This window comes from Micropterus salmoides, unplaced genomic scaffold (assembly GCF_014851395.1).
Source record: "Micropterus salmoides isolate LMB-PRFRI ecotype aquatic unplaced genomic scaffold, ASM1485139v1 Ms_hic_scaffold_10, whole genome shotgun sequence".
NCBI classification, from domain to species: domain Eukaryota; kingdom Metazoa; phylum Chordata; class Actinopteri; order Centrarchiformes; family Centrarchidae; genus Micropterus; species Micropterus salmoides.
Window position 1 is genome coordinate 25002878 of NW_024040041.1, and position 20786 is coordinate 25023663.

The 20786-nt window shown below is 39.3% G+C and overlaps 1 protein-coding gene across 2 annotated transcripts in view; it reads left to right on the forward strand.

The window, feature by feature from the left end:
- Positions 1 to 20786, forward strand: part of stat5a (signal transducer and activator of transcription 5a) — a 53525-nt gene that overhangs the window by 12062 nt on the left and 20677 nt on the right. The window lies entirely within an intron of this gene.

The following is a 20786-nucleotide window of genomic DNA, read 5'->3' on the forward strand; positions in this document are numbered from 1 at the left end:
GATTCTGCCCTTTTCCACTGAAGACAAAAGCCTGTTATTGTTTTTTTTGTCCAGTGTGAAAGAGGTTTTACTGACACAGTTAAGGTACTCGAATAGTGGCATATTTTCAGTAAGAAAAAATAAATAACAAAATAAATAACACAAATGTCAGTAATGCTCAATTGTAACCAACATTCACTGGCGTTCTAGTAAGTGGTAGTCATACACTACGCCCCTCCTGGCTTTTTATGGTCTTAGAGAGCAGCAAAGAATTACCATGTAACAGCCGGTGTGTTGAAACATTTCTACATCAACGGGCAGATGTTCTGGCAGTTCAGGAACAACCAAACAGGGGGCGGTGAGTATTTTGATGTGTAACGTACTCCTAACGTACTCCTACAAGCCCAAACTAAGCTCTTTGGGTTGTGGACTCCACTGGTGGAAGTCCGCCTCTGATCATGATGTTGACACGGGCATTTTAAATCCTATTTATTAGGAGGAAGACAATCTGTGGGTGGGACCAGAGTCCTCCCTACCTGTTGATAGTATTGTGTATACATCTCCAGTATGTTAATATGCCAAGGTTCCCTTCAGAGTTTACATTGTGTATGCTACTGTTTTGGAACGAGTGTCGCTGTTTCAAGCTCAATCCTCACACATAACCATATCAAACTACAGTGCCTGCATTGATTTGCAAACGTAAGTGCTCCCATCTTCTGCTCTTCCATTGGTCAGGAGAGTTCTGTCCTAGGTCAATCATTAGCTAGTTTGAGGCTGTGCTTCCAATGGCTTACTAGGGACTTGACTCTAGGGGTGGGCAAACTGACGATTTTAGATTGAGATCGTGATCAAAGGGGTCCACTTTTCAGATTACTTACTGACTTAAGTTTACTGTCAAACTTTAAGTAAAGATAAAGATAAGTAAATGCAGGATTTCTGTGCCCTGAGGATCGAGAAAGTTTTCTACAAAACATGTTGACACACATGTTGGTTTATCGAAGCAATCAAGTTACCGCCCAAAAGCCTCTGTATTTCCTTAGACATAAATGAAAATTACATCACATGGTAATAACCCTGATAGCCTTGAGGAGTAACTGCTTGAGTGATGTGCTTGGGAGCTAATCAGTGAGCTAAAATAGGAATTCAGACCAATGATATTTTCTATTTAGAATAGTTTTTTAACCTCTTTATTTGAAGCACTTGAACACACTTCTGTGTCAAGTCCACTTTTTTTAATTTTCTGAAATGCCTGATAAATTTACTTGTGGGAGACCAGCATCATGGGTGGTCTCATTTCAACTCTTTAAGCCACCGATATTGCAAAATAAATAGTCTATGAACTGAATAAAAAAATGCATGATTTTATATTCTTAACTTTAAGAATTCATTAAGTTGAAGTTAATAATTGACCTGCTATAACCAAATAAAATGGGCCCTGTTAATGCTTGAACTCAGCCCTGTCTGTCATGAAGTGTTGCTGGTGCTGTCGTTGCTGTGGGGCAAAGACCTCTGTGCAGTAAAGGTGGAGTTGACCTTTACTGAAAGCACTGAGCTTGCCATGAAGGGAGGGGAGACATGGTAAGGGGAGCAACAGTCGGGCAGAGGCGGGGAGGGTGGGAGGGGGGGTCCAGAGCTCTGGTGACTGGGTTAGATACTGTGTGTGAGAAACTGCAGTTATTTGACCTCTGACACATGACATGCTGGGAAGATCAAAGGGCAGAGCTCTCAAAAGCTGCCTGCATTGGTGTTTACAGGAGGGTTGGTGGAAGAAAGAGGAAAGGAGAGAGGGCATACGAGAAGGACAATACCAAAGTGAAAGGGGAACTTAAACTTAGAGAAGCGGCAAGGTAATATTAAATATAAAGCAACAGCAGATAACAAAACTTAGATTATATTTTCGATAAAAACCTTTTTTGATAGTTAAATTCTTCCCGTTTTATAACAACTCAACCCTCTTTCATTCAGGTGCTGCCTGTCACTGATGCCGTTAGACCAGTTTGAAGATGTTGAAACAATACATAACCCATATTTGCCTTACCACAGTCCCTCCCCTTGCCACACACACACACACACACACACACACACACGCAGTTGTTTGTTCCACTGTGCCCATGTCATTGACGTAATGCATTCCTAAGCCCCCTTACATTAACCTTAACCTATATTGTAGCCTGAACACTAAAACGAAGTCTTAACCCCCCTAAAGCAATCTTTACCCAAGGGACCTCAATTTTTGTCGACACTGTGACACAAGTCCCCATCAGTTTGTGTACATTCAGGTTAAAGTCCCCACTGGTCTATAAGAACATACACATACACACACACAGACATATGTGAACATACACCTTCTCTTTGATTCCTACCGCATGATGTGCTTCTTGGAGGTAGCAGAGGTCTCAAAGATTGAGTCTGTATGACTGAAAGAGGAAATGGACAAAAACGTGAACTCTTAAGATAAGAGTTAAAAGAGTTAGGACAAATGAATTGGGTGTAACTTTGAATAGAATTTCTCAGGTTAACTTTGTTAGAGTTGGGCTAACTTATGTAATCACACATAAATGTCAAATGGTTGGCTCCAGTAAACTAATTTAGCAGCACACCCTTTTTTCCAGCTGATGAAAAGCATTGATTTGACTGCCTGAATCCTCCTTATGGATTGGAGCTCATGCAGAGCATGATCATCTCCTCTCAACTCCTCACGCAGCAGGACAGCTAAGTCCACACCAGCCAGGGGTATGCAACAAGATCCTCTTACTATATATATGCGGAACAATGACTGTAAGATACTCACAGTTAGTCAGGTTGGGCTCTCTGACAGTTAGAAACAAATGTTATTCAACAGAGCAGAAAGGGTCTGCAAGAAAAATTATGTGATAAGCAGTGTGTCAGTGGAAATACACCAAGGAAGAAATCAGCAACTTAAGTAGAGGAGTGAACACAACCATGTTAACAAGGGGAGTGAGAGAGAAAAAGGAGGAAGTGACCTAGTCTATATATATGTGTGTGTGTGTGTGTGTATATATATGTACACATATACATGACGCTGTATACTGTATATATAACTACAACAGTCATTGTTACCAAGTTCATTCTCCCCCCCAGTGATATTTAGCAGTAACATTTTGAGCAGCTGCAATAGCAAGGAGTTGACACAGTGATGTTGCTTTAATCTCGCAGGAGCATATTAGCTTTTGCCTGTTATTAGAAATAGGTAATCACAAACTTCTTCATCCATATTCCCAATTTCCAAATAAAAAATGTACATCTAATGTGCATGCATGCTGTTTGTAACTATTTTTTACTGGAAATCCCTTGTTCAACCCATGAAGGAGCCTGACTGCCTGGTCCAGTAATAAGAAAATTCTGTTTTCAATTTTCTGAGATCTACCTCAAAGTCTCATTTCCTCCTGTGTCGTGGGATCAGACAATAGCTTCAGAAAATCCAGTCTCAGCATTTTGTGAGCCCAGGGGGGTTTACAGCACAGTCTCCTCATTTGCCCTAACACAGGAATATGTAAACAACATCCTCATCTGGGGCCTTATCACAGCTCCTCATTGACCTCCCCCCACATCCCCTTCTACAGGTCCTGTCTGGGGCATCCACAGCTCCCTGGTCCCAGTTAGATGTGGAGGGCCCATATGATATGTTCACTTGTCAGATGGCATTTAACACACTGTTTGGGAAGACAACAAGGCTGGGGTTTGAGGAAGGGGGTCAACTGACAGGGGTGTGCAGGGAAGTCTGATGGAGAGGATCAAGGTCTGGTACTGTAGATTGTTTTTAAAATAAAATGAAATGTCATGTAATCCGTAAGAAAGTACATGAATCTATAGTCTGTACTTTAAGATGACTTTGGTTTGAGTATTTATTTGTAGGTAAACACAACTTGTTTTTATCATTATCACACATCTTTTTAAACTACCAGCTACCAATTACCTAACTTTACTACCAAAAGTATAATTTTGCAGAGATTTATGTAGTCTTTCAATGTTTTAATTCAGCATACCAGAATACAGTTCTTGAACTGCAAGAGTAATGGAATGAAATGGATGTGTTTGTCAGATTATATTAATCCTCTTGTTATTGTTGGACAAGACTAAACAATGTATGAACTGACAATTGAGAAGCAGCAGATCGTGAGCCGGTCATTTATGTTCCTTATAGTCATTGTCTGACTCCAGACAAATGTCAAAGAGTGTGGCAGAGGTGGTGCATTGTAAGGCTAGGTGCTGCTCATGAAAAACATGTTTCTCTGGTGATTGAGTGATTTACCAGAAATGGACACTTTTGTTGGGCAAGGTCTAACCAGTTCGGATAAAGGTCAACTGTTATAAAGGGATGTGATGCGTAAAACAATTCTGCAATGTCACGTGTCAAGTCTCTATATTTGTTCAAACTTTAAGATTTTTTTTGATCTCACTGTAGACTTATTATATCCTATTTTTAAATTAAAATGGGCCAATGAGATGAAAAAATATGGTTACTTATTTTAAAATAAAGTTATAAAATATGATAGCTGTAACTTTTTACAGCTTCCTGCAGCTATTCATTTTCTAGATTTAACAATTTTGAAATCTGGGTTTGAGACAGGTTGTGAAAAATATTTTAGACTAAATAAGACTAAATAAAAAAAGAAGAAGAAAGAAGAGTGGATCTGTACATTATACCTATTGTGCATTGTAGACAATACATACCATAACTTGCAGTTTTGATGTCTCAAATTAAAGGCAAACTTCTGAGAGACTTATTATTGTACGTAATTATTAGCCTTGGAACCCTTATATAGATGTCATCCAAGGGTTTCTCTGGGTCTTTCCTGCTAATAAATCACAGAAAGCAAGTGTAAGTTGTCAGTATGAATCTGAGAATATGTGATATTTTATGGCAAAGGAAAGGTTTTTTTTCAGTATTTACTTTGCTCTTGTGGGGACACTTGCTGTGAGCTGAACTGTCACTGTGTGTGAATATGCAGGTACTAATTTGGCTTTGTCTTCTCTTCAGGGGCCCCTCTTTCCAGGCCTAGAAAAATACTGGTGTCAGGGGGACCCTGTGGCAGGTCCTGGCTCTGAACAATAGCTTCAGTCCTAATTTTTGCTCTGGTCCACTAGCTGAGGAAAGTAATTTATGTCTAATCAAAGATAAGCAATTGTGACTCTTGATTGTGTATAGATGCAACTGATGTCAAGCCAAAAGATAGCAAGTGCTTCCCACAGATAATTACAGATTAATTTGCAGACTGTTTTTATGCAGCAGCCAGGATAATCCATTCCACAGAGAGTGAAAACACTGACTTGGTGATCTGATGAATAAATGGGTAATATTTGGCATTATATTAGCAAATGTATAGATTGTCTAAGCACTGTTTTTACATGCCTTTGAGACAGAAGGCAGGCAGAAACATTCAGTCATGCTGCATGCATGTGGAAATGACACAGCAGTTGGGGTTTAAAAAAAACATGATGTTGCCAAAGGTCTGTGTTAGCAGATTAGCGGTCCAGCACATTGTTGTGTGCTAAGAAGAGAAGAAGAAGGGAAGTTATGACAATTACCCCAAGTGACTTCAGCTAACACATAGACCAGTAAACTTATTTGTCTGGATCTGTTGCATGTTCTTTGTTTCCAGTTCATGCTGTATGTAGGTTAAGCTTCTTTTGAGCGATTATTTTGGAAAGGGTTTTTCTTTCTTATCAGTCAGCCTAAAGCCTTCCATACATGTTGTCATTCCAGAGTCTTTTATTCAGATAGAAGAGCTTTTCTTGGTTGGTTATTTGTTATATAACAATGAATAACAATCAAATCAATAGTTAATTTTTTAATTGAAGTCTGTGAGCTGACAATTGAATAGCATGAATATGAAGCAAACACACTGTATACTAATGTATTAGGATTTTGGAGTCTGGAAAAGATTCACAGAGAATTGACTGAGCTCAACAGCAGGAAGACAGATCTCTGCCTTTGGATTGCCTTGGACAGTAGGAAACAGAGATGGGTATTTTTCACTGCTCTGATGTTTTATAGACTAAACAATACATAGAGAAAATAACAGGCAGATTAGTTGATAATAAAAACGGGGTTGCACCGAATTGTTCACATGAAAAGTGACTGAAAAAGTCAAGAACAAAAAAAGCGAGTTAGAGAGAAAAAACCCTGGCTCTTTGCACAGCTGGCCAATCATGACATGAAGTGAGTGTGAGATTGTTGGTTTCAAAAAGTTACAGAACTTGTCAGATAAAGCCCCTCGATTCCGACATCAGAACGGTGTGATGGGAGGGATTCCCGAAGCATTCTGATGAAGCATACTAGCAGCTCAAAGGGTAACCAGTCGGGCTTAGAACTATTTTCTGTTTTTACACTATCCTGCACTGATGTCTCATTATAGCAGACAGTGACAACTGGCTAGCTAGTCATTCCTGCTGTCTGGTTCTGCTCAGTAGTTTTCTGGTTGCAGGGTTCTGCTCCAATAGTGGCTCCAGTCTAAACAAGCTGGCATTCCTGTTGCCGCGGATTTGAGCTACAGGCCATGTCCACATTTAACACTCCCTCTGGGCGTCAGATTATATAACGTCACCCACTGGTTCTCTGTAGTCGACACCAACATGCATGGATGCACACATACGTGTAGAAACACACAAGGACTGTTGTCCTCCGTGCATGCACAAATGCAGCAATGTGATATAGGCCAAATTCAACATCCAGAAGAGAAAAGCAAAGCTCAGTGGGTTGTCACAAGGCAGAGACAGATAAGACAAATACAGAAGTAACTGCCTTAAATTTGATACATCACTATTATCTATGTATAGTTTTAGTCTTACTGCTTCTTGCTCTGACTAATACTAAGGCTGAATTATATTGGACGAAAATGACATACACAATTTATGTAGCTCCAGTTGGGGAAAAAATAATGACATAAACTTAATTGGCCGACGGTGGGTGTCTGGAAGACAGGAAAATATCTCAAAGAGGTGGTATTATGCTCGTTTTCAGGTTCAACATCTTATTTAGGGGTTGCACCAGAACAGGTTTACATGGTTTAATTATTAAAAAACACCAATTTTTTTGACATACTGCACATTGCTGCAGCTGCTCTTTTCATCGTGTGTGTTGAATGCTTCGTTTTAGATATGGAGTGATACATCTTGCCTCTACATATTTGTTGGGAGTTGCACATGCGCAGTGTGGTGAGTTATTAATCTGTAACAAAAATATCTTTCATCCATAAAGTTTTAACTGAGCTCACAGTAACAACTTTATGTCCATTGACTGCCTGGAGGGTAGCTAGTGTTTGGAAGTGAGAGTAGAGGTGTGCTGCAGCTCACTGTGTTTTTCCACTGGTGTTTTTGAGGGCGTCGGACTAGCCGCTTGGCGAGCATTATATGACGCGCATTTTGCTTTCATCCATGTGTCATTATACGGATGAAAGGACTACAAACGAGCTGTTTTCAGGCAGTTCAGAGCAGTGTTTTCTGTGGGAGATGGGAACTCCCTTTGGGCTTTTTCACTTAGCAAACCTAATGCACAAAAAAGATATATAACTCAATAACGGAGAGGGGAAAAGCTAAAAAGCATAAAACCACCTCTTTAACACTTAATGATAATAATAATATGCTTTTTAAGAATAATTTTAAGTACATGCCATTTATAGTTACTTGGGTTAAACAATAGAATAAAAACCTTTAGGGAATACATGCCTGGGGCTCCTGATATGAAACACTGCAGTAGATTGTCTTGGCGTTTGTGTTAATTGTACTGTGAGTGCAGTGGAGAAAGACTTGACAACACAACCAAAGCTCAGCTGCTAGCTTGTGTCAGCTGTTTGCATTTTCATCTTTTGCGTTATAAACAAATGAACACAAACAAACACAAAGATTGGTTGCTGTTAAACGTCTGTGTGCTCAGTGTTTGCGTCAATACCTTTGCAGATCATTATCTGCAATATATACAAAGTGCAAAATCATGCACTGTAACAAACTTCATACTTTGTAGCTATGGAAGTGAAATGAACATTTGCAATTGGATCAAACATCTCATTTATCGTTGTCATTTGTCTGTGCATTCCATGAAGCCAGTTTTCATTATGATATTAAATATTTTTGTGCAATTTATTTTGCCATGGTAAAACTATTTAAACTTACTGTACAATATGAAGGTTGAAATGCACTTCAACAAACAAGAGATTCAGTCTGACACATGAAAGTACTTAAAATTTTCCTTTTAACAGCTGCAGTCATTTCACCTCAAATACCCTGACTTGCTCTTAGACATCTGTCCAGATGGTTGGAGAGTGTGAGCCGGGGGAACAAAACAGATCATTGGCTGGTCGAGCTCTGGCTGAAACGGGTTTAGAGCCAGAGGTTCAGAGGCTAGCAGGCCAGCTGAGCACAATGAGGTCACAATGCCAGGGAGAGTACAGCAATAGAGATTTGCAAGAGGCACTCATTCCCTCCCTATGAACCACGGAGTGAAACCACATGGCGTGAGTATCTAGCTATGTTGTGCATTTGTGAGTTTCATTCTAAAATGAGACATCTGGCATTTGAGGAAGTACAACTCACTTAGGAATACTTACTACTGTATATATACAATTGACTATCCCTATTAATGTACCCCGCCTTTTGCCTGCTGTCAGCAGGGATTGGCTCCAGCCCCCCCTGCAACCCTGTACACAGGATAAGTGGTTGACGATGAGTGAGTGAGTGACTATTGCTATTTATAGAATACTGTTTTATCCAAAACTACTTTAGCAAATATGAGACACCGGTTAACGTAAGTGCACAAAGCTGTTTATTCAAAAATATTTCCTGAACAATTGAAGTTATGTGTTATGTTAGGTTTCATAACTGAGTTAGGACATTTTCAGTTTCACTGTACTCATGGTAAGACTTTAAAAGTCACTTGGGGATCTTAAACTAAAGATCACAATAGAATGAAAAGATATTGCAGCCTCTCTTTACCAGGCCACCTCCTTTAAATAGTCTGCCGCTTTCACAAGGTTGCAAAAGGCCACAATTGCCACATGTCATCACTAGTAAACTAAGGCATCTCTGTTGTAAAAACAAGGCTCTGCTAATGCACAAAGAAAAATGTTAAAATATTTTACTTGCTACATGTAGTAGATAGAGATGAAATGGTGTGAACCGTCATTATTATAGTGACCAAAATTAGACCACTGTCAGTATTATGGGGGTATTGTTAAAATGTGCTGAAAATGTACTGATACACACAAGTTTTATATTGAAAACCACAAAAACAATTTGCAGCAAAATGCACGTTTTGTATGTATTAACATTAAAATAATAGCCAATATCTTATGTAAACATATAAAAACCATTTCAAATGTGCATTAACATTAAATATGTTATAAGCCCATGCACAATGTCCATAAATAAAAAAAAAACATTGAAACATTTTACAACAAATTCGACAACTACTGGATTTTAAATGAACAATATATGTTGGATGAGTACCTAACGTATTATCATGTGCAATGAGCGAATAGTCTGCAGACACACAGCACGCACAGGAGCAGAACAACGTGTTTTTACACCTTCACCTTTGACACCTTCAGTTTACAAGCTATTGGCAAGTTAGACAGACAAACCATAGCATGTTCCCTCATTCCGAAGTCCCCACATCATGCATTGAGCTACAAGTTAACTTACGTAGCATTTGTTTTAAAGCAGTGGGTGGAAGTGTTACGAAGATGGCTCATAAGATTGCCACCGTTTGCTGCAATTTAAGATTCCCTCTGCAGTTCTATAAAAACCAAAATACGACCAGATTTCAGACTTTGTCCTTGGAGGACTAGGCTGAAAACTCTCCAGAGCACTGTGACTGACTTCCACCATGTTGTCATTGACCCAAAACAAACCCACATTGTATGCTACACATGTGCACCTGCATCGGGGAGGCTGTTGCCACCAGCATGCAAGAAAATCACCAATTCGCAGGAGTTGTAGCATCAGACAATATCCATGCATCAATTTCACTACCAGCAAATAATTCACACCGTTTTATGGGGAAAGGACATTTTCAGCGCGTTGAGACTTACAGATGTTTAGTTGATGTCTGCCACAGTATATGACCAGATTTCAGATGCACCTGCATCGGGGAGGCTGTTGCTAGACAGTATTTACCGTGAGTTTTTGAAAGTGCAGTAATCAAACATGGTAATGGTAGTTAAAATCTGTGACAGTAAAAGTAACCATCAGGAATTTTACCGGGGTTTATCATTAAACTGGTAACTGTTTCATCCCTAGTAGTAGAGTCATATCCTAGGCAGTCATGTACTGGTTTGCTAGTCAGTGCAATGCATGCCAATGACACACATCGTTATTTTCCAGGCTGGATAGCAGAGTCCGGCCGCGTGCTGTCACCTGCATTATCTTATGACCTCCTGATTGATCCCACTTCATGCTGTCTGCTGCTCCATCATTCAGCCTGCAGGCTGCTCTGCTCAGTCAGAGCTCCAGCCAGTGACACAGACATAACATATTGCTGAAGCCTGCTGTTTCAGGCTTACAGGAAGGCAGGGAAGGTAGGTAGGAGCAAAGCATAGGCTCTGCAGTGGGTCCGGTGCAGCTGGTGATTCTTGTATGTTTTTTCAGTTTAACCTCAGTATCTTTAGTTCAACAGCCCAGTCCTCTAGTTTACATGTTTTCCTCATGCTTGTCTGGTGCTTAATTGTTCATACATAAATGTAATTTTGTGCTAACTGAAAGACATGCCTAAGTGCAAAGAACATAAATTGTAGCACAAGACATAATATTAATTGATCAAGAGCATTATCACCCATATAACAGCATTCAAATACACTCTAATGGCAATGGCCTCTTGACTATCCTCTAAAAGTCAGAACATTAAATGGAAGGTGTTGTCAAATCAGTATTTGGCAGCACATTAAAAAAAATAATACATGGATAATATAATCATAATACAGTGCCATGATGTTTTACTTTAATCATCAATTTATTTGGTTACACTGTAGAGTCTCCTCAGATACTTTTTGTTAAGCATGAAAGCAAATGCACAAGTATGAATATCAGAAATATGATTTCCATAATTGTTCAAAATGATTAGTTTATTCCCGGCATTGTGTAGTTTACAGTGACTTGCAGATGCTTTGCTTTTTCCTTCTCGTTGTTTCTGTTTATTGCTGGATACAAGAGAATAAATTGAACCAAGATTTAATCTTTTCTCTCTGCTGCTTACTCTGAGAGTTTTAGCAATCACACCATAATAATGTATGACTCCTACAACCTCAGGGGAGCCACTGAAAGCTTATGAATAATAACTTTATTTTCTCACCGGAATAGGCTACTAGCTAGATTACTTTTTCTGTACTTTCACAGTCAGTGAGAATCTGCTTACGTGTTAACCGTTAAAGTGTAATTATTGTGACTGCAGCTATAATGCTGTCTATGGTCATATTTTCCTGTGTGATTTTTCATCCTCCACCCCAACCCCACGCCTTCTATTTGTCAGTCTGGTTACTTTAGAGCAAATGTTTTCAAACGGTGAGGCGTGCAAAAACACACAGGCTTGATCCACACATTTTCAGATTCACTGTGACTTACACTACTTAAGGATATATCATTCTACATAAATGCACTTAGAATTATTAGTTAAAAGGAGGGGGTAGGTGCAGGGGCGTTGTCAAATCCCTGCTTTAGAGAGGTGTTTGTGGTAGCTTGACCCTGTTTGCTAATGTTCACTTTTGTCCATTGTGCCACCAGCACGCTAGAAAATCACCAATTTGCAGGAGTCGTAGCATCAGACATTATCCATGCATCAATTTCACTACCAGCAAATAATTCACACCGCTTTATGTAAAAAAAATCCAAACTTCCCCTTTAAACTCATCACACACAGAGATTATCTTTCAGGGGAAAGGAAATTTTCAGTGCATTGAGACTTACAGATGTTTAGTTGATGTCTGCCAAAGTGTTGACAATATCTACACAATACCCCCCACAGGATATTGATCACTCATGTGAAAGCGGCTACTTAATGCCTGCCAGAGACTATCTTCTCCTTTTATTTGTAGAGGCTCATCATCGCAGCCAGCAGACAAAGACTATCCTCAGGCCTCCGCTGCACTGCACTGTGGGTAACTGGCTACCTGGGGGCATGTGTAGGCTTTTCTTTCCTCTTTACACAATTACATTTGGTCTGAAGTGTTTCTGTGTGTGTTTTTGTGTCTAAGAGCACAATACAAAAGGTCAAATTTCAGCTCTTTAGTACAGATGTGCTGTATTTGAACATGACGACAGCGGGCCATTCTGCCATCTGTTTCGTCAAACTGACTGACGTATGTTGTTCAGTCTGATCCATGGATCCATCAGTGATTATTTTTTACTCAATTGTTGTGTTGTTTATAAAAAAAGATCAACATTTTCCAAACATCAACAAATTATTAACAATTATTGATGATGTGTTGAACACAATCAACGCAATTTTGAATATATGTTTATTCCAGTTGCTTACAAGTTGGACTGCCACCAATTTTTGTTTCTGTTTTTTCCATTTATGTCCTGACATAACAACGCTCTCTGTCAATGTGCCTCTATCCCCGTCAGTCTCTGTACCGTGTATGAATTTTTCACACATCTGTCTGTTTGGTATTCAGGCATCATTAAGAATAAGACAATACGCTCTAACAAATTATACTGTTGCTGCAGGCAAATGTTCTGTTGCTTGAAATGTACCTTTGTATGGAGTTAATTTTAATTTATCCACGCCACTGGCAGTGCCCTTTATTCCGCTTGGTCGTTTTCCAATTGAATTGTTATGTGTGCGTGTGTATTTTTCTAGCTGTCCTCGAGCATTCGGTTTTGGTCTTAAGTGAAAATCTACTCTCAGGTCATCTCACGTTTATAAATCTGTAATGGTAAATGGACTTGATTATGCATGTGTTCTAATTTACTTTTAGACCAGCTTCCCCTCCATCTGATTTGTAAAGCTCTACTTCAGTTAGAGATTTCCTCAATTTCTCATAATTACTTTCAGCTGTACCCTAAGTTGATAGTATATTTCTTGTTTTAAATAATGTGATTTAATTTTACAAATGTGTATAGTAACACATAACAGTTATGATCCTCACATTTAAAAATAAGAACCCCTGGAGAGTATTTCATGAGCCAATATCTGTTTTATAACAATGTTCATGTGTTATGGGGGGATTTTCTTTTCAAACAATCGCTCAGTCTTGGTCTTAAACTGCGTCACATTTGTCATGTGAAAATCAAGAGCGCTGTAACTCCATTAGCTTGCAAGCTGTAAGTAATATGGCCACAAACAGACACACGGAAACGCACAATTTGCCTCTAACTGCTTCTGATTGGTGCTCATTTTGAGTATAGGTGGTTGTCAGCACAGCCTTGGTCCATTTTGGTATTCGTGTCAGTAGCAGCTCAAAAATGAGCTCATCTTGCTAATGTGTGAATGTGATTGTGACAGCCATATTTCGCTCTGGTCCTTGTTTAGCCTGTTTGCATGGAAATATAACAACAGGAGCTGACACTGGGGCTGATAGGAAAGGCCTGCAGGCCAGAGATGTTCATCTCGCAATGTGATTTGCCCATCAAATGTTCCTTTTTTAGAGTTCAGTTAGTCTATTATACATAATATTTATGTTTTTTCACATTCAAATGTAAGACAATACATGTGTCAACACCTTCACATGTGCATGTATGCACACACACACACACACACACACACACACACAAGCACATTACTAAGCTAATGAGTGATTTTCCTCATGTTGACAGTGTGATGGGATGACGGTTGGAGCATAGCAACAGGACCTCAAGGCAGGTTGGACTGCACAAAGACCTTCTTGTAGTCGTCTGTCCCTCCCTTTGAGCTCCTAGCACATTCACGCGTCATGTGCTCCTCTGTGACAACAAGTCTCCCATGTCTATTTCTTCTTTCATTCTTTGATTTTGTGTGTTCAACATGAATCAACAGTCACATTTGTTTGACCCTCACTTAATGATCGTTGCCAGTTTTACGTAAGTTTGATACATTTGCTTCACCCTCTGGTCCGCACCAGCGTGTTATCCATGTCGACAGGTTAGGCTGAAGTGAAAGACAATAAAGGCCCCAACCTTGATGTGCAGACACCGTCAGACTGAAGGGTAGTCATTTTTCACTGAGCTGGTGCAGCTGCTAATTTGGAATTAAAGTAGAATCTGCTGCGAACTCCTTAAATATTAAAACTCTGTGAAAGTTAACTATGAAAGGTGGAATTCTGGAGATAATTCACGACAACATTTGTGTTTGTGCCAGCTGTCTTCTGAAAAAGGTGAGAGTTGACAAGATGTACTTTGGCCAGCCTGTAGTGTTTGCATGGAGGAGAGCAGTCAGCTAGATCTGTGCTGGTGATGTAATGAGGATGTTTGACCTGATTGGGCTAATGTGTTGCGTCCTGATTGCTGCTCTGCACTCCAGTGCATTTCAAGGTTTGGTTGTTTGCAAAACCCATGTTTCTTCCCTGCCCCTTGACCCCGCCACCCTCCGCCATCTTTTCATAAATAAATCCCTGTTTACCCTTGTTTAAACTATTCACAAACATTGTCCTGTTCGTGTCCTTGCTACCATGAAGGTTAGTGTATTTTGTACCTGCAGATGACATGTTTGACCAGCCTTTAAAGGTGCTTTGTTTCTCTTTTTAAAAATGTCCCTGAATGGGCCACAGTTTCTGTAGAAATAGATGCAACCATGGGTGCTTGACATAACACCGGAAGTAAGTTATGGGCTTAATTTTGCACTTGGCAGTTTTACTCTGAGATGTTATTTATAAATGCTTGTAGCTCAGGGTGGGTGTGGTAATACATAGCCTCTGTCACAGAGCAGTTGGACTGTGGGAGAGATGAAGGTAGGAGAATAGAGGAGCAGGGAAGTCGAGCAGAGGGGAGTTGTTTATTTAGACCTCCTTTATATACATAGACAAATAAAGTTAGCTGATTATTAGTTAAATGTGTTTTCCCTGCTGCTGTCTAGCTCTCCTCAGAGGGCAGCATCAAGAGTGAAATATGTGTTCCTTCCAACTACTTTTCAGAATAAATTCATCCGCTGAGGACCTGATCATTAACATTGTGGATCAGAATGCTTTCAAGCTTGAGGCACCAAGGTTTATTTGGCTGCCAGATAAACAAACAACCGTCAGCAACATAATTAAGTTGTACAGAGTTAATAGATTTTTTTTTTTTTGTTGGACCAATCAGATGATGCAGCTGCAACTACAACCGTGCCTTATTTAAAAATAAAAAACAAACTATGTCCGCTGTGTTATTTTAATTTATAAGTCACCAGAGACAATACGACCATACCATGTTTAGCATATTATTGCCAATTTTATCATGTCATTTATTCTCAACATTTTTAATGACCATTTTCCAAAGTATATCACTAAACTGACACCTATGAAGACTTGACACCCCACACACATCAATTTATATCAGCCAACATGCTTGAACAGCAAAACAGAGCTGTAGTTAAATGAACTTTTGAACAATTTTCTCATCTGATTGGTGTTTTTAGACAGGGATTCTTACTGCTGAGGTTGATAGTCCCATTTCTAGTCATACAATTTTAGTGAGAACGACAGGAGGCAACTGAATCAGTAGATAAATTGTGAAACACCACACGCACTGTGTAAGTTTATCTCTTGACTGTCAACAGCAGCTGGCCCAGACTAGAATAAACTCATTCCACTAGGTCAATCAGTTGTAGTGTCTCAGCAAAAACTAATAACTTGATTTAACTACTAAATAATTGAAAACCAGCCAAACAGTTGTAGTATAGTCTGCACCCTTTAAGTAAAATGTGGATGTTTTCATATTATGTCTTCCAAGCAGCTATTGGTTTCACTTCATGTCACTACAATATGAAAATCAGCTTGCACAGACTTCAGAGTCATGTTTGTCATATGAAGTGGAGTTAAAAGCACTGATTCTTCCAGATGGTTCACCCATATGCTGGTGGGAAGTTCCAACGGCTAAGATCTGAGGGCCAGTTTCCGAACACCTTCTTATTCCCAAGCTACTGTATGAAACGTGTAAATGTAAAATTAAACCCCTAACAAGTAAAACTAAAGTAAAAAAAGAGACCGTATAAAAAGGATAATGTGAATTTGGTATCCACAGTACTTCAGAATAATCTAATTGGATCATTACAATTACATTTTCGTACTGTTTTGACATGAACTGAAAACATTAACTGCTTGGAGATACAAGAAAACCCACATCCATCAATCCAAAGGTCTATGGTGTGCAAATAGTCATCACTAATGTAAAGCAAAAATATCAGTCTTGTCCTTGAAAACTAGAAACTAGCTGCAGCATCATATGGCATGTTATTTGTGTGTGCCCTTTCAATTCTGGCGTTTACAGGGCTTTGGTGTAAAGGAGAGCGGTAAGATTGCTTTGAATGGTGGGTGGCATTTCAGTTTTCTAACAGGAAGTGCTTACGTTGATGAATGGCAGTTTCTCCTCAGAGGAAAGAGTGGGTGACACAAGTTCATGTTTAATTTCACTCTGTTCATGCCAGAGTCAGCTAAATGAACATGCTACTATATCCTGAACCCTGGGGAATTAAAAAACTCTTGACTGGGCTCTAAAACACACTGCTGCTAATTCTGCGCTGTGTGATTGTTGCAAACTAAATAAGAACAACAAAGATGTTGATGAAGATTCAGGGCCAGTACAAGAGGGATTGTAGTATTGTTCTTGTTGCCTAGATGGCTGAAGTTGTAATGCACACTGGCTCACAAGTGTATATCATTGGAATATATCAGTTTGATCTCCTTAAACAAGCACACTCAACCATACCCTCTCCCTATTTAGAAGCGCATGGTGAATTGAATACTATGTGTGTTTGGCAGAACAAACCAGTGATGGCTTGGTTAAAAAAAATATTGTTTTTGTTGACTTCTCCTTATGTAGAGTAAGAGGGATTTTTATTTCTTTTCCATTCAGAGCTGACTCATAGAGAAAGATTGGAGTTTTCATCTTTTTTGTATTCCATTTTCCGCAGGAACTTATGAGTATTACCAGATGCTGTGATTGGCATCGCCATATGATATATGTACTGTTTTGACAGCTGCTATAAATCTGTGTCTCCGTCTTTAAATACGTGTCCAGGATAGAATCACACTTTGCAGAATAACTCGTCTTTGAGGGAACACGCGTCGAATGGTGATTTAGAGTCCCCTCTAAAATTGTGAAATATGAATTTTTGCGGTTTTCAAGAACAACAACAGCAAGTTTACCACTTGAGGTGGAAATTGAGTCGCTTATTGTGGCTTCCACTTTCAATGCGAGAGCTTTCATTGCATCACTTCCCACCTGCGCAAAATTGTAAAATGTTATACATATGCTTTTGAGGCTGTATGTAATGCTATTAAGGGTATTGAGTTTATAGTTTGGTGTGAACTGGATGTGTCTGAAATTGGCAAAATATAAGAGTTGAATGAATAAAATAGCAAGCACCTTCATCTTAACTCCTCTGAGCATAGCTTTGACCAGTATTGTAAACTTTTAACCTGCACACTAAGGAATAGATAGATAATGTACTTTTACATTCACCCTCTCTGGGCTGGTATGGAGTGTCCTGTACAGCTGGGTTAGGACAGCTTTTTTGATTTGTTTGTTTTTAGCAGTTGCATAATGCTAGTTGGAACCAATTCCTCTTATTTCTCATCCAGCCATTCTCAACTCATAAATATGCCACAATTCTGCACAGTGGGTGAAAAAGAAAACCTGTGTAGTTCTTCCTTGCGGACTTGCCAATGTTATGTGAAGGTACTGAGGTAGAAGACTGATTTTGCTCTAAGTTGATGTAGAACTGTGTGTTGTTTGGTTTCTGAGAGAGTAAAACACTGGAAGCCAACGTGGATTCATTAATTTAACCGACAATTCATCAGTTGACCAAAATGAGTGTCTGGTGTTACCATGGTGTGGATTTGGTTTGGCGTTTGTGTGTGTCTGAGAGAGAAAGAAAGAAAGAGAGAGACCAAAAAATCTCTTGCCAATCAAGTCAAATTGGACAACAAAAAGTATGTGTGAGTTTGAGAACAACTTTAGAGGTAGAGCCATGGAGTCTCTCCCTCTGTTGGAAAGTAATGGCAATAAAGATAAAAGAGAACGATAACTGATGATCCTGAAGGATGAGTCAAGGTAAAAGTCTAGTGTGTGTGTGTGTGTGTGTGTGTGCTCATAAATACAGGGAGTGGACAAAATACAAGGAACACCTTACAATGTGTTGCAATCTAACTATAAAACCCCAAACTATGGTCTAAAAATGACTACAGGGTTGACTCAACAGCTCTCTGACAGAAAGCACTGAACATTATACACTTCACAAATGCAGTGTTTATTGCAGGGCTATTGTATTTGATTGCACTGTAGTGTGCTGTTAATGTGCCCATCCTTGTATTGACAATGTGAAGATGTGTGAGTTGTCTAGCTGAGATAATAATCTCTTATGTGGAGTCAGAAGGCTTCTCAAATAGCATTACTATGTTTCCAGAAAACGGAGCCAACAGCACTTCATAATTTCTGTTATGGGAAGAGAAACATATCAAGAGCATTAATATGAGGCCCATTTTGAACTTTGATAACCCTCTGTGATAATTTCCTCAGTAAACCTCTCCAGTGAGTATGAAACTGCACTTCTGGCTCTTTGGCTGTTCAGTGGCATTCATCATGGCTTCAGGTAATTTATTTACTGCCACTGTTGGTATTAACACACATGGCTTACCAATCACTGATCAAGGAAGGCTATCAAATTGGGATTTGTCCTAGTGTTCAGTGGCCATTTTTGTGGGGCCAGCACTATAAATGCGAAAGTCTGGCCCTGACTGAGCCATGAAGTTAGCTCATATCTATTCATGGACATACTTCATTGCCGTTATGCAATCCCTGTAAAGAAAGAGGTCAAGTATTTGGAACATCAAATATATTCTAAATAACGGTTCAATATGCTGTAAACAATTTGAGTCTACTGGCAAAATATTATTTAGCCTACTCAAATGTAGATTTCTCCTGTTTTTCAAGCATTTAAAAACAAATTGGCCTTTAAAAAATCTTTTTAAAATATTAATATTTAAAATAAAAAAAAATCAATAATTACTTTACCTCTAAGTTATTCGCTTTTGTCAGTATTTGTATTTGTCGTGTTTTCCGTCATATTGTAATGAGCTAATAGAAGCTTGTTTAAACTGGTATTCAAGTCGTCTGTCTTGAAATGAAAAGCTCTGTGTTCACTAGTCTCAAAAACAGGGACTTGCAGAGCCTTTGCGCTCGACGCAAGTGGCATGATGACTTCACTTTTGGTGCCTGGGACTCTGTATCGAGCATTAACAAAGCTTTACAGTGACACAATTACAATCTTCAATTAAGTCCTCAGGAGCACATACATGGTCCAGCCATATACTTAGTCTTGTTTCTATAATGAGTCCATTCTATATATTTACCTTCACCAAGGAGTTATGTTTTCAGTTTTTTTGTTTGTCTGATAGCACAATTGCGCAAAAACCACTGAAACATGGTGGAAGAGTGTAACATGAGCCAAGGAAGGACCCATTCAATTTTGGAGTGGATCCAAATCACAAGGCCAGTAGATACAGCGTTAACATTCCGAGATAGTCAGTTGTGAGCTGAGATGATGAGGCATTTTTTTTTTTTTTTTACATTTGTGATTGTATTAGTCCCGCGACCCGATCCCGGATAAGCGGATGAAGATGGATGGTTGGATGGATTGTATTAGTTCTGGAAATATATTCAAATATAGTTGTTTGCACTTGCCATTTGCATAAAATAGAAGACTGGACTTCTACCAGGTAGATCGGTGTGCACTGTGAGCAGAGCATGTAGACCTACTAATGAGGTCATAGGACCAGTCACATGACACGTGGGCTACCTTTCTTCTGTGCAATGAGACTCACGCAGGACGTGACAAATTCAAGACACAACTTTAGATGGATCAGTCTCAACTAGATGATTGTTTTAGGTAGTGAGCGAGTTAAATTGAACAAAGAAGCAGGATGACAGAGAAGCTACGAAGGATTGAGCCAAGGAAGATAGATACAGGCAGTAAAATAAAGATACATATTTGTCTGGAGACTTTTGACAGCATGTGGGTTCCGGCTGTTCTGCCTCAATAGGGTTCAGCCAGGAATGAGCTGAATCAATAATATTAACCCCAACTTCATAATCTCTGGCTCTGTGCGCTTCAGGATGCCATGCCCTTCTGTCAGGCTGCAGATCAAAGCTTAATGCAGCTAACATTACTATTTCCACTCTCTGGATCAGGCCTAATGATCTCTGTCTCCTAAAAATAAGAGTTATTCCTGATTATAAAGTCATCTCTGTTTTTAACTGGATATTCCTATTGCTCCATAATTCTGAGAAAGACACAAAATCAAGGCTTTAGCTTGTCTTCAACAGACAAGACTTAAAGGAGACTTACATATTATGACCTTTGGTTCTCTGGGTTGAGACAACACTGCACTCAGTTCATTGCTTGTAGCGGCTAATCTGTCCTCAAGCCTAAAGCCTAAAGTAAAGATGAGGAGCGGGCTACAGACATCTGTTAAGCTCTTTGAACCCACTGTATTTGCTGTAGTTGTGCACACTCAGAGTGTGGGCTTTTAAGCCACAATTTCAACTTTACCTTCAAATAAAGCAGTATCTAATCTGGCCATACTGTCGGCTGTGTGATGGTCAACCTGATTGTCTGACTGCTCATGTTTCTTGACCCATTGGACCTATTTTTTTTTTTTAGAAAAACCATGTTTTGAGATTTA